The 20,273-nt window shown below is 36.7% G+C and overlaps 1 non-coding gene and 1 pseudogene across 1 annotated transcript; one reads left to right on the top strand and one right to left on the bottom strand.

Annotated features, from left to right (window-relative positions):
* Positions 1–427: 427 nt before the first annotated feature.
* LOC129053276 (ras-related protein Rab-9A-like) lies at positions 428–18,400 on the bottom strand (annotated as a pseudogene).
* LOC129053533 (U1 spliceosomal RNA) lies at positions 11,083–11,246 on the top strand. Its single transcript, XR_008518322.1, has one exon. It is a non-coding gene; the product is annotated as a U1 spliceosomal RNA (small nuclear RNA).
* Positions 18,401–20,273: the final 1,873 nt, after the last annotated feature.

Below are 20,273 nucleotides of genomic sequence, written 5' to 3'. Positions count from 1 at the left end.
TCTCTTTCACCAAGTATACAATGCTAAGTGCATAAAAATCATGTACATATAAAAAGTAGTTTCCCATTTTTCAGGGAAAAAATAATCCAAGTATAAATTCTAGAGTAGTCAAGTTTCTTATTTTAATTATATTTAAAGTCTTGGTCATCTTATTTATTAGCTCTCTAATTTACATGTGTAAATCAAAGAAATGTTTTTAGACAACCACTAAAATTTATAAATGTAAGGTGCCATTATTGAGAAAATATATTCCTCCATGAGTGGATGTGTCCCATCTCCTACCAACTAATGACACAGGAATATACAATCATTGAATTGTTTTAGTAAGTAATACACTGCTACAAAAACTAATTCTCTTCTCCATGTCCATGTTGATTTTGTATATACATGTGAGTTGGTTAGCATGCATCTGTCTTATCTCTAACATTCAACAGCAAGATGAGCTAGGCTTGGGCTTTTGGTGAAGGTTGACTATGCCTGTGTTCATCAAGTGATCTGACGTATCCTCAGTTGCAAGAATTGTTTGGAATCCTTCCTCAAAGGCTGCTGCCACATTTTTGGCATATTTTGCACTTGTTACAAAGTAAGGATAGTCACTGTTCTCCCTGCATAAGCTTTACTTCTTCTCTAAACACCTGCCATTCGCTTATGCCTGTCTTAGAATCTAGAATCACAAAAGGAAAGCTCTCGTGTTCTTTCCAATTACTTAAGTTCTGCAAGCTTTGTGAATCGTTGATACTAAAAACAAGCAGACAACTGTCAGAACCTCTGTAAAATGGCGTCCTCAGGCTTCGGAATCTCTCCTGACCTGCCGTATCATGAATCTGTATGGTAACAAAATGTCCATCCCTTTCAAATCTTATTTAAAAATTCCACATCTATTGCATGGAACATCTGAGTATCAAACTTATTAGTTACATATCTGTTCATAAGCGAACTCCTCCCAACCCTGCCATCTCCAAAAAAAATTACTTTAAAAAGTGATGAATTTCCTGCCACTGTTCATCTCAAGAGCTTCAAGAACCCTGGAAAATAAAAAGGCACCATAACATTCCTTTTAACCTACGTTTTCTTCTATGAGTGTATGAATATCAGCTTTTTTTTTTTTCTTTTTTTTTTTTTTGTAACGGAGTCTCATTCTGTCATCCAGGCTGGAGTGCAGTGGTGCCATCTCGGCTCATTGCAAGATCCGCCTCCCGTGTTCACATCATTCTCCTGCCTCAGCCTCCCAAGTAGCTGGAACAACAGGCACCCGCCACCAAGCCTAGCTATTTTTTTTGTATTTTTAGTAGAGACGGGGTTTCACCATGACAGCCAGGATGGTCTCTATCTCCTGACCTCGTGATTCGCCCACCTCGGACTCCCAAAGTGCTGGGATTACAGGAGTGAGCCACAGCGCCTGGTAGAATATCAGCTTTAACTGAAATAACACACATAGATCTCTGGGATAACTAAAAGTAAGACCTGTTTACTGAGCATGTAGCCATGTGTGGGCTACTATACTACCATGATTCTCTAAAACAACTGAAAAGGCCTCACTCTTCGCATTTATCAGGTCACAGTTGACCGTGAAGCTGGCACTTTAGCTGAAATGTGACATCAAAGCTCTGGTTATGAACAGTGAATTTATGATAAAAACTTCTCTGCTCATAGTATGCTTCACTACTATTGGTTAGAGATGCTTAAGAGACCAAAGATTGCATGTTTCTGATACAGCAAGATTTATACTTTAGGGAGTATGTTTATGACAAATGTAACTGAAGTTAGTGTTGAGAGAGCAGGAAACTTTATAGTTATATCTGAGCCAAAAAGAAGAGCCAGGTTTAAGCTGTGCATGTTGGTTCATGCCTGTAATCCCAGCACTTTGGGAGGTGAAGATGGGTGGATCATGAGGTCAGGAGTTTGAGACCAACATGAAAAACATGCTGAAACCCCATTTCTACTAAAAATACAAAAATTAGCCAGGGGTGGTGGTGTGCCCCTGTAAACCCAGCTACTCAGGAGGCTGAGGCAGGAAAATCCCTTGAATCTGAGAGGAGGACGTTGCAGTGAGCCAAGACTGCACCCATTCACTCCAGCTTGGATGACAGAGCAAGACTCCATCTCAAACAAACAAACCAGCAAACAAAGTAGGTTTCATTTTTCACATACTCCCATATTTCTTGGAAACGTTGTTTGTTCCTTTTTATTCCTTTTTTTTTTTTTTTTACCTTTTCTTCATGCTTTATTTCGTTAAGTTGATATTCAATCTTTGATATCCTTTCTTCCAGTTGATTGATTTGGCTATTGATAATTATGTATGCTTCACACCGTCTTTGTGCTGTGTTTTTCAGCTCCATCATGTTATTTGTGTTTTTCTCTCAACTGGCTATTCCAGTTAGCAATTTCTCTAACCTTTATTTGAGGTTCTTAGCTTCTTGGCATTGGGTTAGAACATTCTCGTTTACTTGGAAGAGTTTATTACCCACTTTCTGAAGCCTACTTCTGACAATTCCTCAAACTCATTCTCTATTCAATTTCGTTTTCTTGCTGATGAGGAGTTATGATCCTTTGGAGGAGAAGAGGCTTTCTTGGTTTTGGAATTTTCAGCAATTTTGTGCTGTTTTTTTACATCTTTGTGCATTTATGTACCTTGGTTCTTTGATGTTGTTGACCTTTGTATATATATATTTTTTTGTAGAAATCCTTTTAGTAGTTGTTGATACTATGCCTTTCTGTTATTAGTTTTCCTTCTAACAGTCAGGATCCTCTGCTGCAGGTGTACTGGACTTTGCTGGAGGTCCACTTATGACCATTTTTGCCTGTATGTCACTATCAGAGGATGCAGAAAAGCAAAGATTGTTACCTGTTCCTTCCTCTGAAAGCTTCATCCCACTGGGGTACCAGCTGGGTGTCAGCCAGAAGACTCCCGTATGAGGTGTCTTTTGATCCCTGCAGGGAGGAGTCTCCTAGTCAAGAGTGATTGGTTTCATGGACCCACTTGAGGAGGCAGTCTGTTTGAGATCTGCAGCTCTCTTCACAGCCAGCAGGCAGGAAGGTTTAAGTCTACCGAAGCTGTGCTTACAGCCACCCTTTCCCCCAAGTGCTCTGTTTCAGGGAGATGGGAGTTTTATCTATAAGCCCCTAACTGAGGTTGCTGCCATCCTCTCAGAGGTGCCCTGACCAGAGAGGAGGAATCTTAGGAGGCAATCTGGCTACAGCAGCTTTGATGAGATGCAGTGAGTTCCCAGTGGCTTTGTTTACACTCTGAAGGGAAAACCACCTACTCAAGCCTCAGTAATGTTGGACGTCCCTTTCCCCACCAATCTCAGGCATCCCAGGTTGATGTCAGACTACTGTGCTGGCAGCAAGAATTTCAAGGCAGTGGATTTTAGCTTGCTGGGCTCCATGGGGCTGGCATCCACTGTGCTAGACCTCTTGGCTCCCTGGCTTCACCCCCCTTTCAAGGGAGATCTGTCTTTCTGGCCTTTCAGGTATCACTGTGGTACGAAAAAAAAAAATAACTTTTCAAGCTAGCTCTGTGTCTGCCTAAACCAGCTTTATACACTTTGCGTGAAAATTTATGTTTAGCACTTTCAATTACATGTCATAATATTACTTTTAGCAATTTTTAACTTTAATGTAAAACCTGTTTTTTTTTTGTTTGTTTTTCATGTAACTGGCAGTAACACTATAGCTTTTCCATGTGTACAAATGAGTGATATAGTTGTACATTCACATATTTAACTATTAGCATTTCTGGGAAGCTGGACTTGCTATAAAAGTATTTTGTAAAAGGTCTGTTTTGTTCTAGATGTCCTGAGAAAATAGACAGAGACCCAGAATCCTCTTTCTGAAAGAGAACAGTTACTCTGAGAAAGCACTGTGTGTCCCCAAGATTTCCTCTAGCTTAGTCACATTGGTCCTTCGAGGAAATGGACAGCAGGCTAGACTTTCTCTGGTACCAGGAGAAAGCTAGGAAAAGGGAGATCTTACCAGATGGCTGAATTAGTGCTTTCTGTTGTATGTTCCAGTTGAAATTGGCAAAGGGATTCTCAGACTGGAGCCACATGAGGAAGAGAGAGAGAGACAGAGAAAAAGGGAGAGAAACGAGAGAGAGAGAGAGAGAGAGAGAGAAGAGGCAAGAGGGAGCCAGTGTTAGGAAGTGAAATACCTATTGCTTGTGGTCAGAAGTGGATCCCTTAGACTTGAGGGATTTCGAGCCCTGGCCTGAGCCTTGCAGTTTCCTTCAGGTCAGTTGTCCTTCTCACACAAATCTCTTTAAGAGTAAAATGAGAGAAAAGGTGGGGCAGGTGGCCAGAGGCTCTCAGGATCCAGGTGTTAACTTAGGATAAGCTGCCATTGCCCACAGCTTCCTGGGATGCAAGGAAGCCTCTGCCCCCAACACCAGTCCCAGATTTCAGCACCCAATGTAAGAATTAAAGAAAGAGGAGAGAAACCTGAAGGGCAAGTTGACAGTCAACAGGGACAGATTTATTTTGAATCAATCTGAGAGGGGTGGCTGGCGAGAGCCACACTCTGTTAGCAGATTAAGAGTTTTTCATGACTCAGTCCTGGAGAGTTTATCAGAGGCTTGGACTGCCTCTGTGTCTCTTTGTTGTGGTTATCTGACAGAGAGAGTTCTGTGTCTCTTTTCATACATCTTTCTGGAGTTGCAGGCCTATCCCCTATGTCTGATTCTAGCACCTGAAGGGAAAGGAATGTGCTTATTATTTACAGTTAGAAGAGAAATGATTACTTTGAAATGCATGAGGCTAAAAAGAGAGCTGGATGTTAAAGTGGTGGTGTTGGTTCAAGATGAAAGCACTCCTGCTCTATCACTTCTAGTCAGGTAATTGCACAGCTATTATTTCTGTTTTGTTTTTGGAGTAATTAAATACTTAGAAGTAAATTCTGTTGTCTGCAAATTCAAATCAGCAAACTTATATGACTCTATTTGATGTATTTGCCAAACACAAATGCATACTTACATACATTACAACACCTGTGATTTCTAAAAATTATTTTATGTTAATGAATACTGACTTCTGGGTCCTCTGAAGAACAAGATTAAATTATTTTGTATACTGAATATACACAGTTATTTAGGAAATCCCTGAGGTTTATATTTTTTACAATTTACTTTTCTAATGGTTAAATTGAAAGGTATTTTAGTAAAAAAAAAACTGTAACATAAAATTAAAATTAGTGACAATGCAAATAACTAAATGGCTTAAATTATTCTTTTGAAGTTGTAGAAGTGTTGTTGTTTTTGTTTTAATTATAGCAGTGTACAAAATCTACAATAAAATTTACCACAACTTGTTTTTTGTCCTCAAAGAGGAATTGTATTTAATAATTTTCTTTGCAATATGTTTGCTGTTTATAAGAACAGGACTCTTTTTATTCAAATAGACACTTTTTTAAAATCTTGATTCTATTACACCAATGAATACTTATTTTTCACAGAAATGTAACAACTGTAGCAAGAGTGATCAGTTACTAAGAGGAGTATTTGATCTCCTGCGAAGAAAAGATTCAGAACATAGGGTTTATATTTACAGAAATATATTTACTTGTTTGTAATGTATGCCAGTTTAGTTAAGATATTTTCATAATTTTATATCAACGATGTTTTTATTTTTAAATATTAAATGAGAAGAACATTTTAATCAAGTTATAACATGTAATGTGTCCTAAACTACAAGCAATATCCCATATACAGGTATATATCCCATATACGTATACATATATATTTATACATTAAAATGCATTGCAAATATGTGTAACTTTAATGTATTCCATTATTCTCAGGTTATTTATATTTATGCATTTGCGTCATTTTTCAGGTAATCTTTAAGATTAGATATTGTGCCTGATTGATGTTATCTTTTTCTTTTTTTTTTTCTTTTTGAGTTGGAGTCTAGCTCCGTGGCCAGGCTGGAGTGCAGGAGCACGATCTCAGCTCACTTCAACCTCCACCTCCCATAAACAAGCAATTTGCCAGCCTCAGTGTCCCTAGAAGCTGGGACTACAGGCGCACTACCATGCCTGACTAATATATATATACACACACACATACACACATACACACACATATATATATATATAAAATATTTTCCTACTTTGGTAGAGACAGGGATTCACCATGTTGGCCAAGATGGTCCCAGTCTCCTGACCTTGTGATCGCACACCTTGGCCTCCCAAAGTACTGTGCTTTCAGACTTGAGTCACCATGCCCAGCCAATGTTATCTCTTAATGTTGCTTTTTGAAAAGTACTGTCTTCCAAATCATATCCCACACTATCTAAATCAGAATTTCTAGAACTTGGAAAAGTAATCCATATCCTTAAGAGATCCCAATTATTTGTTTTGCTTGTCAGTTTTAAAAATGACTTCTGTGAGAAATTTCGCATGTATGTATGTTTTTGTTAAAATAAAGTAAAATAAATGTAGTGATAATGTAAATAAATAATTCACTTAAATTTTTTGTAGATGTTAGCATAAATTAAGAAATGCGATTTTCAGTACATCTCTCTTAGAGTAGCCTGATTTTTCTCACATCAACCTATTGCACAGTAGTACTAAAGGCATGGATAGATCGTCAGAAATGTACAGCAAAAATATTCGTAGTGTTTCCAGTGTTATTTTATGTCGATTTTATCAGTGAAAAGAAGGGCCAATTTATTACAGATGCTGTTGTCCAATTTGAATATCAGCAATTCAGGTGTTACTGCAACATTTCAAAAATTATTAATTTATGGATATAGTTAAAATTTAATTACTCATTAATAGCTCAATGATATTGATATATATTAGGGCACATTTATATGAATGACTGACTCAGACAATTAGCAGATCATTTAAGTAACTTGTTAAAATCACAAGTATTTTACTATCTAAAATTAAGTTGTATGGTCACACATTCCTGTAATGAAAGTGTTTTTTGTATTATTAATATATACCTTCAGGAGGAAATAAATTTTACCCTTTACCCTTCCTGCTCTGACAATCTCTGTGCTTCCTTTTTCCCAGGCTAATCTGACTACATCTGACTACATGCTGGGATTCTTCCGGAAGAGTAGGAGCATATATTACACAAACACAAATACAATATGTATTTTAAATGTAAAAGTATCAGACAACTCACAGAAATTTTGTTTTGCCCAATTTAACTTGAGATTTTGGTTGCTCATACAAAACACATGGTTGGTTTATGATATAACCTAAGTTTATTTTTAATTGCCAAGGTTCAGTATACATTTATACATCTTAAGGCATTTAGGCAGTATGTTTTAGATTTTACAGATTTTTGCATTTGAGAAAACTGAGTCATCCCATTTGCATCACATTGTGTATCAGTCCCTGTAAGGCCCCCGAAAGTGCCCAAGAATCAAACATACTAATGCTTCTATAAGAGTAATGCATATTCCCTTTAAGGGTGAAGGGTACATGAATGAAGACTTAAATAGCTTCCCTCAAGTCTTTATTGCATCAAAAATTGAGTTACATACGAATCTTATTTTAAAAAGCCTTGCTTAATTGAGCTTTTTGAATTTCTGATAAAGTATTTTGAATCTGTCTTAATTATGATTTTGAAAATACAATAGTGAATAAACAGCCCAGGTGGGATACAAAGCATCATAATAAACAAGAAAAATACAAAGTCCTCTGCTGCCTATTATAAGGAATATGTGTCTTAGATTTGAAGGGTAAAAAGCATCTTGCAGTAGAAAATGGTTGCTTTGTTAAGTTTTTTTTTTTTTTTTAAAGTAGCTAGTGGGTACAGACTTACTATTGACATAACTTGGCTTTTTAGCAATTATGTGAGATATTCAGTGTGATATGATAAACCATTAGAGGATCACAAAAGGCATGTATTAGTAACATCTCACTGGCTATAGCATAGAAAGTTCCACAATAGACCACAGTAAGGAAGTATTCAAAATTATCTGTAGAAAAACATTGTGGGTGCTCTATATTAGAAAAGCTGGCAATGTAGAATATATGTGTGGACAGATTTATGAGCTCTTTATGAGTTAGGATAGGCAGGTGTTCGTAATTGGATATTTGAGGAAGTGGAGCAGGAAAGAGATGTTACCACCTATGTCCTGGGTGTGATTTTACAAGCTGAGGGAATAGTAATGCAATTTACTTATAGAAAAAAAAGAACCTGTTTGAGTGAATTGCATTTTAGAAACATATGGGACACCAAATAAAAAATTGTAATGGGGAGTTGGATACATATATCCAGAATTTGGAATCATCTAAAAGGATATATGTGTTACTACAGATGTAATAATGAAAAACAGTCATAGAAAAGAATGTCCTAGAATGGAAACTTTTTTTAAAAAGTTAATATTATCATGGTAGGTAACATTAAGTTATCCAAAAGCAATATGTAGCCTCTAAGTAGTTAAACTAGTGTGTAAGAAGAATCTTTTCATTATTATTATTATTATTATTATTATTATTATTATTATTATTATTATTCTGTGTGTGTGTGAGAGGGAGTCTTGCTCTCTCACCCAGGCTGGAGTACAGGAGTGGAATCTCGGCTTACTGAAATCTCCACCTCCTGGGTTGAAGCAATTCTCTGCATCAGCCTCCTGAGTAGCTGGGATTACAAGTGCCCGCCACCACGCCTGGCTAATTTTTGTATTTTTAGAAGAGATGGGGTTTCACAATCTTGGCCAGACTGGTTTTGAGAAAAATGATAATTTTAAAGAACTGTGGTTATGCTAAAAACAGATCTTTAGCATTCTTCTAGAATTCTTAGTTGTGTCATCTGCAGTAAAATAAGCCTAAGAATTGCATCAGAATTAGGTGCCTAACTCTGCCAGGAGATTCAAAGTTTTATTGTTGTAGGATGCTAGAAACAAATCATACTATATATCTGGAAACTCTATACACACACGCCCACACACACACCCAAACACACACAATTTTCACTCAATAGACATTATAATAAGCACACCGAAAACCTGATAATAAACTGAAGTTATTATAAAGCTGTAGAACACAATGATTAAAGGCAAATGATAATCTTAAATTGTAAACAACTGAAATATTAGATTTTAACAGTTAAAATTTTCTAATTGTTCTTTGGTCTACCATCGTAGATTTGAAGCTGATTAATTAATGTTGTAAAATGAAGTAAAGAGTTCCTATCCATGTGATTTAATTTATACCATTTTAAAAATAGTTTGTAGTCATATATTGTTTACTATGTAACTTCTTGTACTTGCTCTAAAGTAAGGCTAAATCACATCTTAGCCTCATCTCATCAAATGAAGTGATTGCAGCAAAGGTATACATGTTGGGTTAATGTGGAAAATAGTTGAGGTGGATTAATGTGGGTTTCATGTATAAATTAATTATTCTCCTTATTAAATTTGAAATGTTTTGTATAATGAACATTTAGTCTGTTCAATAGACAGTATTCAACAGATACATATCAGCATCTGCTGTGTACCAAGCACTGTTCAAAGCAGCAGATAACAATACAGGCAAATATAATATTAATCCAAATTGCACATGAAAACTTTTGATACAATTGATAATGTTGAAAATGACATGATTTTCACTTTACTATGATTTTTAAGAGAATAAGATAATGAAATGTGTACTGTAAGTGTTACAAGAGTCCTGTCCATGTTATTCTTTACCTGAAATAATTAGATTACAAAAATTACCTTTTCAGAAGAAAGTTATTTTATAAATGCTCCTATGGCAAAAAGAAGAAATCTGGCCTCTCATTTGGAATATACTATTATTATATTAAGTAAGATACATGGTGGAGAGAAAAAAACTATTTTATTTCTCTGTCATGGTAATGACAAAAAAGACAGAAGTCATTTTTTGCAATTTTTAATATTGACTCCTAAGAACAGTAAACAGCAGTATAACAGTAGACAGTAAGCAGTATAACAGTAGACAGTAAACAGTAAACAGTAAGCAGTGTAAATATGTTGCAATTTAGCCAGCTCTGAAAGAAAATGACTGATCATTAGCAAATCAGGCAAATTGTAGCCATTGAAAATTGCTTTACCCATCGTGTGTGTTCTTATATTATCAGAATTGAAATCAATTTTTTACTGCTAATTAATATTGCTGTTTTATAAACAAAGGATTCTTGCTTTACATTCTAAAATGTTATCTCTGAAAAATGAATAAACACCGAGTAAGTTTTGTTTTTTCTTAAAAAAGGTACTCATAAAAAGCTATTCATATTTAGTAAAAATAATGAGATGAGTTAGACATGGTGGTGCATTTCTCTAATCTAAAGTAGTTGGAAGGCTGAGGCAGGAATATTCCTTGAACCCTGGAGTGTGAGTCCTCATTGAGCTATGAGCTATCATCTTCTCACTGTAGTCCAGCCTGGGCCACACAGCATAATCCTAAGTATAGAATAATAAATAGAACTATGAAAAGTAATATAGCATTACTGTTTTTAATTCACTTATAGTAATGCATGGATAGTATATTATCCAAAACATTTTATATTTGTAATACATCAAGAGGTCAGATGTTTGAGTCAGATTGCTAGCTAGCTCCTCAACTGGCTAAATCTGTAATAATTGGGAAAGTATTTCTCCTAACTGTAATTGATTTTTTATTTGTTAAATGGATTTACTAATGCTACCCACTTAGGAAACTAACTCTAATATTAATTAGATTACCTCAAACACTTGTTCTGAATGGAACATATTAGGCAATAAAATATTAGCTACTACTACATATTATAAATTCTTTTCATCTCCTTATTTTTAAAGCTCAGAGTGCACATAATAAAATTCCAGAAGACCGAGAATGACTGTTAGATACAATAGGGTGCCCTAAGAGTCACTACCAAAAATGAGCATATCAGTGCATAAAATGTATGGTAGCTTTATTTAGCAGTTGTTTCATTGTTTACCATAGTGCTTTTTTCTTACAATTTTGTAGAGGCCTGTGTCAGAATTAAGAACTTTTTTAGAAGAGAATAGTCATGGATGATTGGAATTAACATTTTAAGCTGATACTGAAAATTATTCTAAATTCTGTTACATTTATATTTGTAATTTCTTTCAAAGGCTAATGGAAGTCTTAAAAAGAAAATGGATACTTGCCTGCCAGGGGAGATACCGTGATCCCGAAGGTGGATTTCCCAGTTCAAGGCTGATCTATTGCACTCCAGATGTGCTGACCCATGAGGTTTCCCCAAATGTGGGAAACTCAACTGCATAATTTGTGGAGGTGAAGGACTGTGTTTGTGCTTTTATGTGGAAAAAAAGAAAAGAAAAGAAAATTGACTCGTTTAGTGGATATAGAAATGTGAAAGAAGGCCATATACTGGAAACAATTCAGTATGCCTACTAAGATTTGTCTCCTCCAGTACAAAACAAGAAAACATCAAATGGTTATTTCTTAGAAAGATCAGATAGTGCTAGCATGACATTTGCAAATGCTTCAGAACTTTATCTAGATAAGGGGCTCGAGGGAAGCCTCAAAAGGGCAGCAGATAAATCTGGGAAAAAGACAAGTAATTTTTAAATGTGTAAGCCAATGTCTATGTATTAATACGGCCCTTAAAATATTTATTTTGTTAAATGATTAGCATTGGTTTGTTTTTTCTTAAAAAGTAAGCTTCCCTTTGGAAGTGACTTGTGTGAAATGGTCTAAAAATTATGTAGCTAAAATAATTCAGATTTTTTCCCTGAATTATAAATCATTTGCAGGAATTGTAAAGATGTTATAATTGTCAGCTTTTTTACATTTCTTAAAAGTTTATTCTAAATGAAGAAAATTGAATAAAAGGTGCAAAGTTACTTTTACAATCAAATTGTCAATCTTTTTAAATATTTAGAATTTGGAGCCAGATGACCAAGGTGTCTTATATGGGCATAAGACATGTCCAACAGCAGATGCTCCATTGTATCCTCACCCAACAGACTCTATGTATCAACAGGTAAAAAAGTAATAATAATAGTTTTCATTTTCAAACTCAGTTTGATGCTTTACTTATATGGTCTTCAATTATTATTTTCTTACATATTTTGTAACATATCAGCTGTGACTGCAAATTAAGAAAAAAATTATCCAGGACAGATTTGGCAAGATGATCAGAAGAATAGTTTAAGTGGGGTTATGTTTTATTTTACCTTTCTGATTTTTTTTTGTAATTAGGTACTACCTTGTCTTAGTTCATAAAAAATGTGTGATCTTTCAATAAGAGCATAAATAATTTATTTAGTCTTTCTCAAAATCCAGTGGGAGTAAAAATTAACAATTTTACCAGCTTTAATACAAAGTTTACTAAAAAAAATACTGACCAAACATATAAATGAAAACCATTTATGAGCACTTCTAATTTAAAACAAATATTTCTGTTAAAATAGTCTCTGAATATTAGCCACAATGTGAGTAATGCAGTTTTCTTTTCACTTTTCTTCTCTTTCTTTTCTTTTCTTTCCTTTTTTTTCTTTTCTTTTCTCTTTTCTTTTCTTTTCTTTCTCTTTCTTTCTTTCTTTCTTTTTTTCTTTCTTTCTTTCTTTTTCTTTCTTTTTTCTTTGTTTCATTTCCCTTCCTTCCTTCTTTCCTTTCTTTTGTTCTTTTGATGGAGTTTCACTTTTGTTGCCTGGGCTGGAGTGCAGTGGCTGTGATCTTGGCTCACTACAACTTCCACACCCCAAGTTCAAGCAATTCTCCTGCCTCATCCTACCAAGCAGCTGGGATTAGAGGCACATGTCACCACCCTTAGCTAATTTTGTATTTTTAGTAGAGACAGGGTTTCACCATGTTAGCCAGGATGCTCTGGATCTCCTGGCATCACAATCCACCTGCCTCAGCCTCTTAAAGTGCTGGGATTACAGGTGGTGAGCCATTGTACCTGGCCAGGTTAATCATTTAAAGCTTTTCTTGTGTGTAACATTTAGCATGACTTCTCATCTCATCAAGTTCATGTAGCCAAGAAATGAAATTAACTAAATTCCAGCAGTTGCCCAGAGTAACAGCTGTATTTCTCAGAAACTTTATTTTTTATCACCAGAAAAAAATATAAAACAGGGGAAAAATGTAAAATCAAGCATATTTTCATTCTACAGGTTCTTAACATTTAATGTTTGATAGTTTAATTTCTTGTTGAGATAAAGAATATGGACATATTTTTAATAGAAATTCTAAAATATTAAAACCAGTATGCACAATTTTCATATGTCACAATGTGTGGAGCACAGTAGATTTTATTTTAGTGCTTGGGGCACTTTTGTAGTAGAATTTATTAAGTGATGCTTCCAAAATTTGGCTTCATCTAATCCCGTGAAGTACATATTATCAGAATCCATATACTTTAAAGTACCATTGCACCAATATTTTTGACTGTTTTGCTAGCCAGTCACCATTTTCCTTGAAAGCAGTAAGTCTCCTAGTTTATTTGTATATTATTTTAAAGCTTTTGTTGTTAGATGTAGGGTTTACTGAAGATATAAGCACCTTCTGGTTTTAAATAATTCATGTAAGATTTTTTATTTCCAATAACATCTCCATGCCCATTGTTGGAAACACTAGGATATGAAGTGTGTTGCATAGCTTGAGGAACAGCAATTAGTTTGTTCAAATTGGTTAGAATATACTATCGGAGGAACCCACCCCTGATAATTCAATGTGGGTCCTTTTCTATTTTCCCTAAGTGTCAGCCAGTCTGAGAAATAAAGGGAAAGAGTATAAAAGAGAGAAATTTTAAAGCTGGGTGTCTGGGTGAGACATCACATGTTGGCAGGTTTCATCATGGCCCCAAGCCACAAAACCAGCAAGTTTTTATTAGTGATTTTCAAAGGGGAGGGAGTGTACAAATAGGGTGTGGGTCACAGAGATCACATGCTTCACAAGGTAATAAAATATCACAAGGCAAATGGAGGCAGGGCAAGATCACAGGACCTGGGCAAAATTAAAATTGCTAATGAAGTTTCAGGCATGCATTGTCATTGACAACATCTTATCAGGAGACAGGGTTTGAGAGCAGACAACAGGCCTGACCAAAATTTATTAGTTGGGAATTTCCTCATCCTAATAAGCCTGGGAGTGCTATGGGAGACCAAGGCTTATTTCATTCCTTATCTACAACTGTAAAAGACAGACATTCCCAGAGCAGCCATTTCAGAGACCTCCCCCTAGGAATACATTCGCTTTCTCAGGGCTGTTCCTTGCTAAGAAAAAAATTCAGTGATATTTCTCCTATTTGCTTTTGAAAGAAGAGAAATATGGCTCTGTTCCACCCAGCTCTCAGGCACCTAGACCTAATGGTTATCTCCCTTGTTCCCTGAGCATCACTGTTATCCTGTTCTTTTTTCAAGATGCCCAGATTTCATATTGTTTAAACAATTTGTGCAATTAACACAATCATCACAGGGTCCTCAGGTGACATATATCCTCAGCTTACGAAGATGATGGGATTAAGAGATTAAAGTAAAGATAGGCATAGGAAATCACAGGAATATTGATTGGGGAAGTGATAAATGTCCATGAAATCTTCACAATGTATGTTCAGAGATTTTAGTAAAGACAGGCATAAGAAATTATAAAAGTATTAATTTGGGAAACTAGTAAATGTCCATGAAATCTTCATAATTTATGTTCTTCTGCCATGTCTTCAGCCAGTCCCTCCATTCGGGGTCTCTGACTTCCTGCAACATCTCTCCCTTTCTTTTTATATAAATGTGCTATGGTGATGAAGGCTTGGTTGTTCTCTCAATTTTGATGCAGGATTCTTTGACTGTTCTGGCACACTAAAGACAGACCAATTAAACAGAGAAACATAATTCCAAAATTTACTACAGTGCAGCCCTCAGTAGACTTAATGCAAGTCATGAGGTTTAGTCCAGAAAGATTTTCTGTCACCTGATCTAATACCTCAGCTCCAGGCACAATGGATAAACGAGCTTGAGGCTTCAAAAATTTGTTTCTTTAATTTAGTTAGGTCTGATGATAAATTATCTTCCCTACCTAAAAGGTGTCCTTTGACCATTTCCCATGAATGATCAGTCTCACTGTAGGGATACAGGGTGACACAGATATCTGTAGTATTCCAATCTCACTGCATATGCATGCAATGTTCGAGACTCACTACTTGATCTCCAAGCCAAATAACAGACTGCCTTACCTCATTAATTTGATTAGCCAATTGTTGATCAATTCCTTGTTGAGAATTCCACATTTGGGTGGAATTGGTTTGTCAATCATTAACAAAATGAGCCATTTGACTAGATTGATAGACTGCCATTCTGGCAGTGGTGGCCAGTGCAGTGACTGTAATTAGGCCCACGATCACAGCAATTAGAGTGAAAACCAATCCCTTAGATCTTTTTAGAATTGGCTGTAACTCTTCATTAATTAAATGTATTGAGAGGGAGGGTTCCCAAGGTGTGGGCATAGTTACCAGAATCCAGATTCCTTCTCGAGCTTGAACCAACATTACACTTTTCCTAGAGTCAAAATAGGAGTTAATACAAATGTATAAGTGACAATTAATGCATTGGACAGTTTAATTATTCATCCAAATTTTGATACTTCCCACTAACAGCACGTAAGGAGGCTTAACACAACTCTGTATGGGAATAGTCAAGTTGGAGGTAAGCAAAGCAGAATTTCTGCATCTACACTGATACTGAGAGAGGGGGACAGTGGGGGGACAACAGACAGAATAGTTTCCCCTTCCTATACTCACAGTCCAGACATGGCAATAGCTAATTTTCAAAGTTCTGGGTGCTCTGGGCTCAGAAGGGAGTATCATATGAGGCCTCGGTGGGGTGGGGGTGAGGATAACACTTTTATCTTCCCATTTTAAGGGAAAGAATAATCTGAACCTCCTATGCAATGTAGAATGATGATTTTCATTCTCCCAATAAGAAATAAAATAAGCAGACTCCAGGGATTCCCTTCCACCAGAGGAGCAGTTGTTTTCGAAATAGCCCTTTGGAGCCCAGTCTATTACTAAACAATATGAGTCATTTTTCAATATTACCACATGTGAGTTAACACAGTCTTCCCAAATTTAGATTTTAGATGGGCCCTCAAAATTTTTAGGGCATGGTTTTCCTGCATGTTTATGTTGAAAGTATGGGGTATCTCTCATTGCTCCACCTTTCATTTGTTTTAAAGGAGAAAGGGAGAGGCTGGAGACCAAATGTCCTGGTTCCTCTGTAACTGATCTGTCCAGAAGATAATTAGCCCAGACTTGAGTTTCTAGATGGATACAACCAGGTGCATGTCCGAGGCACAGAAGTGGGTATTTATAACCCATGGTAACATAAAATGCATTGCCTTATTCCCTTGGTTGAGTGGAGCAATGGTCATCTGTAGCTCCAGGCATCCATACACTATCCTTAGTGTAGATTTCTGCAGGAGCATCCATCCAGGTGAGAGATCAAATAAGTGAAGGAAAAGACACATAAGCCCAATAAGAATAATTTTGTGTAGCTGGTAAATCAGTGTGAAAGGAAACTGGTGAGACAGAAAGTATGAGGAGAAACATTAAATAAATCCTAGTGTAAGCAAGATTAAGTGATGAAAGAGGAAAAGAAGAACAGAGGGATGTTATTTTCAGGCTAATAGAAATGGCGAGATTTTCAGGTTTGTAAGGAGAAAAAGAAAGGTAATCAGGAGAAGCATAATTAGTTAGATGGGTCTCTATTACAATCAGAGAGGATTGAATCAGACCGATTGTGATTTGGTGTGCCAAATTTTAAGGAGTTGGCACAGATTTCGCCATGTCTGAGGGCAGTCTCTACATGGACATCTTTTCTCTGTGGTTTTTGTTTGATGATCTCCTGGTGAAGCACAAGCATATCCTCTTTCCCACGTTAAGTAGAATCAGAGATAATATTTAAAGGTTTGGCGAAATCCTGTAAGGCAGTAATTACAGCAGTTCACTCTGTCTTTTGAGCAGAGGTATAACAGGTAGAAATAAGCTTGTCTTTATGACCTACATAACCAGCATTGTCATTACTGGAGCCATCAGTGAACACTGTAACAGCCTCAGCAATGGGCTGATCTTTGGTTAATCGTGGGACCACCCAAGACATCATTTTTATAAAATCAAACAATTTGTTCTTTGGATAATTATTGTGAATAATGCCATAAATTCAGCCGAGTGAATTTGCCACAATACGGAATGTTGAAAGGCAGCTTGAACTCCGAGCCAATTTAAAGAAACTACAATTAAATTTGGATCAAATCCAGAAATTTTAAGTATCCTGTGCCAAGTCTGTCCAATTAAGGTGGCTATTTTGTCCAGATAAACAGACAAAGTTTTTGACGCAGAATGAGGCAGAAAACACCACTCTGCTAAATCATTATGTTGAACTATTAGTCCAGTAGAGGAGTGTAAAGAAGCAAAACCCAGAAGTTGAAAAGGCAGAAATGGCTGTATTCTAGATAACCAGACAGTCTGGATTCTTTCCTCTGCAAATTTCCATTCTAGTAAAGCCTCAGAGGTCAAAGTCCTGAGACTGTGGAGATTGGAATCTCCCTGCAGCATAGAAAACAAGTTAGACAGTGCATAGATCAGAATATCTAAAGTAGGTCTTAAATAATTCATGTTACTCAAAAGTTTTTGGAAGTCATTTAAAGTTTTTAAAGAATCTCTCCTAATTTGAACTTTTGAGATTGAATACGTCGTCTGTAGACCATTCCTAAATATTGAACAGGAGTGATCGGTTGAATTTTATCCTCAGCAATGTGTAATCCTGTCAACCACAATTCCTAAATATTGAACAGGTGTGGTCTGTTGAATTTTATCCTGAGTGTTGTGTAATCCAGCCTCTGTAACACTGTGGCTTAAGCTTTGATAACAGTCAATTAATTGTTTATCAGTTGGGGCAGCAATTATAATATCATCAATATAATGAAGAATATAGGCCTGGAGAAATTGGGCTCGAACTGGTTAAAGCACTTGCCCAACATAAAGCTGGCAGATTGTAGGGCTATTTAGCATTCCCTGAGGAAGTACTTTCCAATGATAATGAGTTGCAGGCTCCTGATTATTGATAGATGGTACAGTGAAAGCAAATTTTTCAGAATCCGATTTATGTAAAGGTATATGAAAAAAACAACCTTTAAGATCAATAACTATGACAGGTGAATTTTTAGGTATTAAAGCAGGGGCAGGCATGCCAGGTTGGATGGCCCCCATAGGTTTAATTACAGCATTAATAGCCCTTAAATCAGTTACCATCTGCCACTTGCCTGATTTCTTTTTTACTAGAAACACAGGAGAATTCCAGGGGGAAAGAGACTGTTCCACATTTCCAAGTTGTAACTGTTCCAAAACCAAGTGGGTTAAAGCCACCAGTTTTTCTTTAGAGAGCAGCCACTGCTGAATCCAAATAGGTGTGTCAGATTTCCATTGTAAAGGGATAGGATCAGGAGGGATGGCAGTGGCCATCACTATAAAGGTTAACCTAAACCCACTCTGTTTTCTTTTACAGTAACTGGGGGAGGTTTAGTAATCCCTTCATGCTTTGGACCAAGACCAAGCCCAGGAACAAACCCCATGTTTTCCATCATATGCTGACTGGGAGCACTATAAGAGTTATGTAGAATATTAATTTCAGCCCCTGTATGTACTAGGCCCTCAAGCTTCTTTCCTTGAATGTGTATGGTGTAGGTGGGCCATTGTTTAGAAATTACATTAATTCAATAAGTGGCCTTTTCACTGCCAGAGTCCATCCCAGGGCCACATGTCTTATCTCCTTTGTTTAAAATGATATTAGGTAGTAAAAAAAATTGAGCTTGTTTAACAGTAGTAAAATAAACAGGAGCTTAGCCTGGGGAATGTAATTTATCTCAAGTTCTCATACACATCTTTGTTACTTGTTCTGTGATAAGAGCATCAAAATTTAATTGAGTATAAGTATCAGAGAAACTATCAGAGCCTGTGAGCTGAGCCTGAGTAATTAGAATGTCATTAGTCTGGTTTAGCTGAGCCTGCAAATGGTCCTCCTGTGCCCTCCAGGCTGAGATGGGTTAGAATAGCTTTTTGCCAAAAGGTCCCAGTCTAAAGGAAGCACAGTAACCTCCATACAAAAAATTTGCAATATCATTTTAAAATAAGGAAAAGTAGGACGATAGTGAGTACAAGCATCCTTAAATTCTTTTTAAAAAGTAAGATTGAGTGGCACATATTGATGCAGACTGGTATGAGAGTGTGAGAAAGGCACACTGGAGGAGTAGAAGAGGCATAGGTATACTGGTGATTACTGGCGTCCATGTGTGAAGAAGGGTACAGAGAAGCAGGCTGGGTGGATGGCAAAGTGACAGTCGAGGAACCAAAATGACAGGAGGGTGAGGGGTTTACCTGAAGAATTACAGGTAAATTATAGTTTGGCCCTGGATCCATTAGGTGACACCCAGAGGCAAATGCTGCAAAGGTTTGAAGATGAAAGAATTAGCCTATCTATGGTCCTGGGCTGTGTGAGTCCAGCCACAGGAGCTTCAAGTACTGGCTCTTCGTGAAAAGAAATAAGGTCTTCAGGGAGTAATGTTAAGCCAAAGTCACCAGAGTTAGACATTGAATTATCAGCATCAGCTGGTGGGGGAGGAGTAGCTGAAGGGAGAGGCTGATCAGATAATGAAGACTTTGTAGGAGAGGATGGTTGAGGAGGTATTAGAATCACCCCAAACACTGATAGGAACATAATTACCTGTTGAGACCAGTTCCCAGAATGTTGTACCAACATGATCCCATACTTTTACATATATGGTTCCCTTTTTAGGAAACCAAGGACAGTATTTTTCTACTGCCCTGAATAGAGTGACTGTATTTTCCATGGTTACTCGGACTCTTCCCTGTTTTCACATGTCTACATCTAAAGTTTCTTTTTCAGGAAAACAAGGACAGAATTTTACCACTGCCCTGAATACAGTGGCCATATTTTCCATAGGCACTCAATCTCTTTTATGTTTTAACCAGAGTTTAATATAGAAGAGATAAGTGTAATTTTTATACTTTGTGTGACCCATAGTTTACCCAGATCATACACAGACTATGCACCAGTCATCAGGGAGTTGAACATGCACCTCTGTGGACCAAAGCGATGACGTTTCTCCACACTTACCAAAGGGTTCCCACATGCACTTGGGAAAAAGAAAAACCATGTTGGCACCAGATATTGGGGGAACCTGCCCCTGATAATTCAACATGGGTCCTTTTCTATATTACTTAAGTGTCAGTCACTCTGAGAAATAAACAGAAAGAGTACAAAAGAGAGAAATATTAAAGCTGGGTGTCCGAGGGAGACATCACGTCGGCAGGTTCC

Source organism: Pongo abelii, chromosome Y (genome assembly GCF_028885655.2).
Source record: "Pongo abelii isolate AG06213 chromosome Y, NHGRI_mPonAbe1-v2.0_pri, whole genome shotgun sequence".
Lineage (NCBI taxonomy): Eukaryota > Metazoa > Chordata > Mammalia > Primates > Hominidae > Pongo > Pongo abelii.
The sequence above is the reverse complement of the archived record's forward strand: the minus strand, read 5'-3'. Positions and strand labels throughout refer to the sequence as shown.